This window comes from Hemitrygon akajei, chromosome 29, assembly GCF_048418815.1.
Source record: "Hemitrygon akajei chromosome 29, sHemAka1.3, whole genome shotgun sequence".
Classification (NCBI taxonomy): domain Eukaryota; kingdom Metazoa; phylum Chordata; class Chondrichthyes; order Myliobatiformes; family Dasyatidae; genus Hemitrygon; species Hemitrygon akajei.
This window is the reverse complement of record NC_133152.1, coordinates 41800341-41808260: the sequence shown is the minus strand read 5'-3', so window position 1 is coordinate 41808260 and position 7920 is coordinate 41800341.

The following is a 7920-nucleotide window of genomic DNA, read 5'->3' as shown; positions in this document are numbered from 1 at the left end:
AATGGATAACCTCTAACAGAAACTGGCCCATTCTGATACAGAGAGAGTGAGTCACCTGAAAAGTTCATTGAGACTTAGTCTGGGAGACCCTCCAAGAGGACTACAACCGTGTGGTGGTTTGGAGGTTTCGTGCCTCAATGGCGGAGAGCTACATTGGCTGGAGTCAGGGCATTTTGCTTTGGCTCTTGGTAGGGTCACCCATCCCAAACAGGTCAAAGAGTAGAGACCAGACTAAGTGGACCACTGGTCCTCCAGGTTCAGAGATTCAGCTCAGGCCTATCAACCCTGACTGGTCAAACAGGACTGTTGTGGAAACAGCAATGAAGAATCCCTCCTCATTTGAGTGTGCAATATTCCTGAGTCTCCACCTGGGACTTGTGTGACTGACAGTAGTGAAAACCGGGAGGAAGGTACTGAACACTGCCCCTTCATTGCTGCTCTAAATGCCAGTGGACATTAGATAGGAATGGGAGATCAGACTAAGGTGGAGTACAGAACCAGACTGGGGAGGCGGGCTGGGCAGATGGGAACAGTGAGGAGAGGGCACCCAGTAGGTCACCATATGTTACCCACTGATTCATTTTCTTGTGGGCATTCACAGTAACTACAAAGAAACACAATAGAGTCAATGAAAAATATACAGAAAGATGGACAAGCAACCAGTGTGCGAAAGACGACAAATGGTGCAAAAAGAAACCAAAAAAAATTGATATTTAAAAATAAATAATTTTGAGCATAACCTTTCTATATTTTTTCATCTCCCTGGCTCTTCAAATAAACCTTGGTAACTGATTTCCTTTTTAAGTTATTTCATCTTGTTATTGAGATACAGCATGGAACAGGCCCTTTTGGCCCTTTGAGCCGGGCTGCCCAGCAACCCACCGATTTAACCCCAGCCTAATCACAGGACAATTTACAATGACCAAGTAACCTACCGACAGGTACAACTTTGTACGTCTTTGAAACCGGAGCACCCAGGGAAACCCACGCGGTCACAGGCAGAACTTACAAACTCCTCACGGACAAGCGGTGGGAATTGAACCCAGGTCGCCTGGACTGTAAAGCGTTGCGCTTACTACTACGCCTTATTGATCAGCTTGTGACTTGTGTACTTGTGCTGATGGATGGTTAGGTCATCAACCCAAAACATTCTCACTGTCTCTCTCCCACGGATGCTGTTTGAACAACTCCGTACCTTTCTGTTTCTAAAACAGAATGAGCGAGCCTTTCCTGTTTGTGTCAGGGCTGACTGTAAGGTCAGAACAAACAGCTGGAGGAAACCAGCAGGTCTGGCAGCATCTGTGGGAGGGGAAGGAACTGGTGAGGTCTCGGGTTGAGACCCTGCATCAGGACTAAGAGTGGAGGGGGATGAGAGCCAAAGGGAAGAGGGGTAGAGCTGAGACAGAGACAGTCATGACAGATATAGTGAGAAGGGTTGAAGTCAGGTTACTATCACTGGCATGTGACCCAGATGACAGGTAGATAGAGCCAAATGAGAGAGGGGTGGAATTGAAGACAGAAGCAAGGAGGTGAGATTCCTTTCCTCACAGATGCTATTTGACCGCAGTTTTTTTTTAAAGTTTGCTCCGGATTCCAGCATTCCACCAGGTCCAGGAACAGATATTACTCCTTAACCATCAAGCTCTTGAACCAAAGGGGATAACTTCACTTGCTCCATCATTGAAATGTTCCCATGACCTATAGACTTACTTCCAGGGACTCTTTACCTCATGTTCTCAATATTTATTGTTTATTTATTTATTATTTATTTTGTACTAGGACAGTTTGTTGTCTTTTGCACATTGGTTGTTGGTCCACCCTGTTAGGTGCGGTCGGTCTTTGATTCTATTATGGTTATTGGATTTACTGTGTGTGAATGCCCACAAGAAAACGAGTCTTAGGGTGTTATATGGTGATGTATACGTACTTTGATAATAAATTTACTTTGAACTTTGATAGTCATACAACACAAAGCAGACTTCATCCCAGCTCACCCATGGCTGACCAAGATTCCCATCTAAGCAATTCCAATTTGTCCACGTCTCTCTAAACCTTTCCCATCCATGAGTCCCTGTCCGAGTCCTGGCTCTTGTGTCGCCATCATCCATTGTAACATTGAGATAATTTTTTCTCTCAGCTGGATGCAGTTTGACTGGCTGGGTATCTCCAACATTCCCTGGTTTCTCTGTGGCATATTGAAAATGATGGGACGTTCAACTAAGATGCAAGTGATCCCATGATGTTACTTTGCACAAAATAATGTCTGTGAAGTGGCATCTCTGATGATGCAATGTAATCTTTCCGATCCACCCTCTCAAGTGATCCAGTCCAGGATTTCTCTCTCTTTCTTTTGCTTCCTGCAGCTAATCCTAACATGGCGCTTTAGGCTGTAGCCAAAACCATTTACATAGGGTGAATGTTCCTTTAATTTGCAATGCAAACACCGCATGATTTGCTTGAATAGTTTTTTGCCTGTTGGGCCTTTCAAATAGAAGAAAAGATTTGGAGGGAGTGTGTGAGAGAGACTAAAACTGCAGTTTTAGATAAAATGAGAAGAAAAATTATTTCAAAATTTTAGCATTGAAGTTATGCAACAACCTTGATAATTTTTACTAGTAGGGTGCTTTACAGTATAGGCGACCTGGGTTCAATTCCCGCTGCTCCTTACAGACGTTCTCCCTGAAACCGCATGGGTTTCCTCCAGGTGCTCTGGTTTCCTCCCACAGTCCAAAAACAGACCAGTTAGTAGGATAATTGGTCATTGTAAATTATCCTGTGATTAGGCTAGGGTTACCTCTATCTCTTTCCTCCTTAAATTACTTCCTTAAAATGCAATTCTTTGACCAAGGCTGCTCTAGATGATTGATTGACAACTCTCCTTTAAAGTTACACACACAAAATGCTGGTGGAACGCACAGGCCAGGCAGCATCCATAGGGAGAAGCAATGTCGACGTTTCGGGCCGAGACCCTTCGTCAGGACTTCTCCTTTAAAGCTCCCTGGGGCGACTTGCTAAATTCAAATTGCTGGATTAACCAAAGTGCTTTATGTAGAATAACCTGTGATGTTTATAAATAGAAATGCACACTAAATACTGGAGGAACTCAGCAGGCCAGGGAGCATCTATGGAAATGAATAAACAGTCGATGTTACGGGCCAAGACCCTTCATCAGTACCGAAAAGGAAGGGGAAAGATGTCAGAATAAAATGGTTGTTGGGGGGAGGTGAAAAAGGATTGCTGGAAGATGATAGGTGAAGCCAGGTGGGTGGAAAAGTTAAAGGGCTGGAGAGGGAGGAATCTGATAGGAGAGGAGAGTGGACCATAGGAGAAAGGGGCCCAGGAGGAGGTGATAGGCAGGTAAGAAGAGTAAAAGACCGGAATGAAGAATAGAAGAGGAAGGGAGGAGATGGGAATATTTTTTTTACCAGAAGGAGAAATCGATATTCATACCAACAGGTTGGAGGCTACCCAGATGGAATGTAAGATTTTGCTCCTCCACCCTGAGGGTGGCCTTATTGTGGCACAAGGGGAAGCCAAGGACAAATATGTTGGAACAGGAATGGGAATTGGAATTAAAACGGGCCACCGATAAGTTCCGTTTTTTGGTGGATGGAGCAGAGGTGCTCAAAGAAGCAGTTCCGCCAATTTACAGGTCTCGCCAATGTAGAGGAGGCAGTGTTGAGGGCATTGGACGCAGTAGACAAACACAGCAGTTTTATAGGTGAAGTGTTCCCTCACTGGAAAGACTCTTTGGGGCCCTGAATGGAGGTGAGGGAGGAGGCGAATGGGCAGGTGTAGCACTTTGGCTGCTTGCAGGGTTAAGTGCTGGAGGGAGATAGTGAGGAGGGATGAATGGACAAGGGAATCACAGGGGGAGCAATCCCTGTGGAAAGCGTGGCAGGGGGAGGGGAAGGTAAAGATGTGTTTGGTGGTAGGATCCCTTTGGAAATGGCAGATGTTGCGGAGAATGACGTGTTGGATGTGGGATGGTAGGTAAAGACAAGAGGAACTCATCACTTTTAAGGCCAGAGTGAAGAAGACCAGTGGGAAGATAGGGTGTGTGCAGATGTGGGTGAATTTATTTCCCTCTATAGATGCTACCTGACCTGCTGTATTCCTCCAGCATTAGTGTGTGTTTCCAGCACCTGTGCAGAATCTCGTGTGTATTTTTAATAATAACCCTGGGTGGTATGATTGGAGCAAAGGAAACAAGTTTTTTAGTTTATTATCCTCAGTTTCTCTGGGAGAAGGCCACTACCATGGCGTCATGACTGTGTGCTGAAGGCAGTAGCAGAAAATAGCTCCTCGGCCATTAACTACAGTGTGTACCTCTGCCAACCCAGAAAGCCCATAGCCTGCATCAAACCTGGAGTCCAACCACAGCCTCAGATCAGAGCAGCAGGCTTGCTCGCCACACCAACTGGAAGTCTATCTGGGAAAGCAATTAAAGTTCCCTGACTTCATCCCTGAGGCCTGACATGGTCATTCAGTCAGAAACCTGGATGCAGGTGGTCATGGTAGAACTGACAGAGTCTCTGGGAGACCAGACTGAGGAGGCATTTGAGCGTAAGAAAGCCAAATACCAGGATCTGTTAGAGCAATGCCAGAATCAGGTGGAGGGCTCGTGATGAGTGGGGTATAGGGCTTTTGCTGGCAGCGCACTGTGCAGAACCTGCTCTCTCCTTGGCATTACGGCACTGCAAACTAACGAGCCATCAGGACCGTCACAGAGGCTGCTGAGCGAGCCTTCAGGTGGCCATGGATCAAGAGGTGTGACAAGTGCCATTGGGACTCAAGCCAAGGCCTGATCAACCCCGGCTGGGTGGCCTGGGTGATAGTGTCTGATGTTGAAAGACCCAAAACACTCCAGGTTACATCAATAATGATGGTTTAAATTTTTAGAATTTATTTATTGAGATGCAGTGCGGACTAAGCCCTTGCGGGCCTTCGAGTCATGTTGCCCAGCAACCCCCGATTTAACCCTAGCCTAGTAACGGGACAATTTACAATGATCGACTGTGGGAGGAAACCACAGCCCTAGGAGAAAGCCTACGCAGTCACGGGGAGAATGTACAACCGTGTACATTCAACCTGCTTAATTTCCTACAATCTTCACAGACAACCGTGGGAATTGAACCCGGGTCGCTGGTATTGTAAAGTGTTGTGCTAACCACTACGTTACATGCCACTCTAATAATGTGTCCCAGCACATCCTAGGATGTATCTCAGCATCTTGGACATTGTTGAAACCTGCAGTTACTCTCTCAGTCTGGTTAATAACCAATGATATGAACAAACATATTTGTATTATTACTGAAAATCATTAAGCATTTGGAAAAAAAAATTATGCTCATTTTTAATGATAGTTTTTCTTACCTATTTTTGAGACAATTAACATTTAAGACAATTAACAGATTCCTCTATTCCCTTCTCCTTCATAATGATTCCCAGCTAATTCTTCAGAATCAGGTTTATCACTGACATACAAGATAGGAAATATGTTTGTTTTGCAGCAGCAGTACTGTACAAATTAACTACAATAGATTATAGGTAACTAGTGCGTAAAAAAAAAGTAATAACAAGGGTCATGGACTGTTCAGAAACCTGATGGCAGAGTGGAAGAAGCTGTTTTTGAATCATTGAGTGAGTCTTCAGATTCCTGTACAGGTGTCCCCCACCCCTGCCCCCTTTACAAAGGTAGAGCGTTCCTTTGAAATCTTTCTTAAGCCGAAATGGCGTAAAGCAAGGAACCATTCATTTATATGGGAAAAATTTTCATAAAAGTGAAAATCCTCTTTGAAATGCGAAAACAGGTTACTAATGTAGGTCTTTTGTAAAAGCGAAGCGGTGTAAAGCGAACATTCGTAAAGCGGGGGACACCTGTACTTCCTCCCTGATGGTAATGACGAGAGAGGGCATGGCCTAGATGGTGAGGTCCTTAGTGATGGATGCCAACTTCTTGACGCAACATCTCTTGAATTTGTCCTAGACATCTTCAAGAGATCAGTGCAGTCCATATTGTTCGTGCAAACAGCAAATTATTTTAAGTGATTTATGACGTAAAATTATTTAACGTAAAATCATGCTGACAATGTTGACAGAGCTCTTCAACATTGAAGGTGGCTGAGTGTACAACTCTCTTGCAGTCCTGTGCCTTGGAGCCTCCATATCAGGCGATGATGCCACCGTTCAGAATGCTCCCCACCATACATCTATATGAATTTGTAGGGGTCTTTAGTGACATACTGAACCTCATCGAGCCTTTAACCAAGTAGAGTTGCTGGTAGGCCTCCTTCATGATTGTACCTTGCCTCATTCACTCCCAGTAGTTGTGGGTTCTGAACTCTTTGGGAAAAGTGGTTCCTGCTTAATTTCCTAATGCATTTGAAAGGCCTTTCCCTACAAGTAGACACCTGTACGTACTCAGACAGAAGCTTCAATATTGAAGGTACACCTCAAGGGTAAAGAGTCTCAGCTCTGTTCATCCTTTTCCTGATATCAATCGTAAGGCTTTGTCTGCTCCCTCTCAGTCTGACCTAAAATATTCTATACCTTTGATTTGATAAAGACCAGGTGAGTTCTTCCTGATGTCAATTCCCAATCTACATCATAACTCACATTACATAAAATCATTTGCTGTTTGCACAAACAATATGGACTGTGTGGGTTTCCTCTGAGTGCTCCAGTTTCCTCCCACATTCCAAAGACGTATGGGTTAGAGTTAGAGTTGTTGGTGCTGGTAGCTTGACACTTGTGGGCTGTCCCCAGCACATTCCCCACTGATTTGTTAATGCAAATAACACATTTCACTTTCTGTTTCAATGTACATGTGACAAATAAAGTTAATCTTATTAATTTCTGTTTTTAATAATTGGCTACCTTTATAATAAGGACAACAGTTCAATAGTACTTCCCAGCTTCTCACTTCATCCCCCACTTCCCTCATCCACTCACCTGGTCTCACCTAACCCTTTCCAATCCCAATATCTGCTTCTGGCTTCTTCCCCCTTCCTTTCCAGTCTTGGTGAAGGGTCTCGACTGTTTATTCCTCTCCATAGATGCTGCTTCACCTCCACCATTTTGTGTGATTCCCAGCATTTCCCAGATCAATAGCATGTGTGTGTGAAGGGCTTTAGTAGCTTAGAACTGCAAGTCTTCCTGATGAAACACCATCACTGCAGAACATTTCTCTGGCTATTTCTGCAGAGCAAGTCAAACTTACTTTCTTGTCAAATGCATAGTTACGGTTTCTGTGTTACACTGTATAAAACTTTAATTAGGCTGCGTTTGGAGTACCGTGTACATTACCGGATGTCAGAATCAGAATCAGGTTTATTATCACCAGCATGTGACTTGAGATTTGTTAACTTAGCAGCAGCAGTTCAATGCAATACCTGACAATATAGAAAGAGAAAATAATAAATAAAATGAAAATAATAATAATAAATCAATAAGTAAATCAATTACAGTATACGTATATTGAATAGATTAAAAACATGCAAAAATCAGAAATACTATATATTTGAAAAAAAAGTGAGGTAGTGTCAAAGGGTTCAATGTCCATTTAGGAATCGGATGGCAGAGGGGAAGAAGCTGTTCCTGAATCGCTGAGTGTGTGTCTTCAGGCTCCTGTACCTCCTCCCTGATGGCAGAGGGGAAGAAGCTGTTCCTGAATCGCTGAGTGTGTGTCTTCAGGCTCCTGTACCTCCTCCCTGATGGCAGAGGGGAAGAAGCTGTTCCTGAACTGTTGAGTGTGTGTCTTCAGGCTCCTGTACCTCCTCCCTGATGGCAGAGGGGAAGAAGCTGTTCCTGAATCGCTGAGTGTGTGTCTTCAGGCTCCTGTACCTCCTCCCTGATGGCAGAGGGGAAGAAGCTGTTCCTGAATCGCTGAGTGTGTGCCTTCAGGCTCCTGTACCTCCT